The sequence below is a fragment of the Cynara cardunculus genome, assembly GCF_001531365.2.
Source record: "Cynara cardunculus var. scolymus isolate 2C chromosome LG 13, CcrdV1, whole genome shotgun sequence".
Lineage (NCBI taxonomy): Eukaryota > Viridiplantae > Streptophyta > Magnoliopsida > Asterales > Asteraceae > Cynara > Cynara cardunculus.
In genome coordinates this window covers 36872084-36873788 of record NC_037540.1, presented here as the reverse complement: position 1 = coordinate 36873788, position 1705 = coordinate 36872084, and the positions used below count along the sequence as shown (strand labels likewise).

Here is a 1705-nt window from a genome sequence, read left to right as displayed (position 1 = left end):
TTAGTCTTTCCATCGATCCAGACTTAGTATTTTCTGCCTTGATGTCTTCATCGATCTTCTTGTTCTTCATCAATTATTGTTTTTCATTACTTTTTACATTTTGCATTATGGGATCTAACATGAAGGTTCAACGAACACAGAGAAAACAAATGGGTAAACAGATTTTTATACAATCTGTTGATATATGTTGTCTTTTTATTTTTTTTGGTGGTAGTTACAAAGGGTTATGTGTCTTGAAAATGAACCTTTACAATATGTTTGTTGTGAAGGTTCAGTTACTCAAAGTCAATTATAAGATTTTTTGTGTAGTTTGTTATGACATTTTTATGGACTTTCTATGTATTGGTATTTAATAAAACAGGTGTTTTTTATAATGTTGAGAGGGCGACATTTCTACTTGGTGGTGTTCAATCTTAAGAAGCCATGATTTCTCATTATAGACAATATCAATCATACGCAAGGTATTAAAGAAGTTTATGGTATTGTTCCTGAAACATTGGTAAGCTTTTAGTTATGTTAAAATTTGATAATAAATATTTTCTTTTGTTTATAATAGAGTTAAAAGTATGATTGATGATATATTTTTTTATTTAATTTTAATTATACAGCATTCATTATTTTGCAACTTCTTAAGAGAAGTTCATCATCCAAAAGCCTATGAGATGTTACAGCTTCARCCAGAAATAGTTGATATGGATTGGAGAACAAAGAAAAATTTTGTTGATTGTGGGGTCTTTGCTATGCGTCATATGGAGACTTTTTTTTGGGTCAAAGTTAAAAGATTGGAAATGCGGGCTTGTAAAAGAGGGTACCAAGAACAAAGCCCAAGAAAAGCAAGTTAATGATTTGAGAAAAAAGTACGTAGCAAAGATTCTATTATCCAACTTGAATATAGTGAAGTGTAAAGTAGCCGACGAAGTGAAGGAATGGCAAGGCTATGATGTCAAAGAACAAAACCGACTTTTGGAAAAACCTAGGGAAGAATTGGGAAAAAGGTTTGCTTCAGAAACGATGTGGGTACACTATTTTATGTTTTCCTCTATGTAATGGTCTAACAGGTTGTTTTTTCAAGGAAGTTTTGTCAATCATTAGGCAGCTTGTTGTGATAATAATGTTTAGGTAGCATGTATAAAGTAGTATTGGCAGTTTTTTGAGTTATAATTCATGAGCTTCATGAGAATTAATGAGCTTCCTAAATATTGATTTACAATTTCATACCTTCACAACATGGACATTGTGAAGGTACAGATTTATCAACTGGTAATTGGAGTTAGATTTTTATGTTTGTTTTCATTTTACTATCTAATGACATTAACGTGTATGTCAACACACTAGAGTAAGATTTATTAAGTATTCTTCATTAAGTTGATACAACTATTAAGTTTTAGGAAGTAACCTTCACAGTCACTTGTTGTGAAGGTCCAGTTTTATAAATAAATTCAACTTACATTCTATTTCATGAGAAAGAGAACTTATATAATATCAACACTTGATTATAAATTAACCAGAAAACATATTCCTTCACGGTAAATTTATTGTGAAGGAATAAGGTTATAGATCGCAAATGAGTATTTTTATGAACCTTTACAAAAAAATTAGGGTTGTTTTCCTAAATACTTACCCATAAAGTTAAACATTATCACTTAACTTACTGAATAAAATTTTAGTCTATCAAAAGAGCATCATATGCAACAATCAACCCTGT

General features: G+C 30.2%; 1 protein-coding gene across 1 annotated transcript in view; it reads right to left on the bottom strand.

Annotated features, from left to right (window-relative positions):
* Nucleotides 1-1705, bottom strand: part of LOC112525009 (laccase-1-like) — a 16333-nt gene that overhangs the window by 10044 nt on the left and 4584 nt on the right. The window lies entirely within an intron of this gene.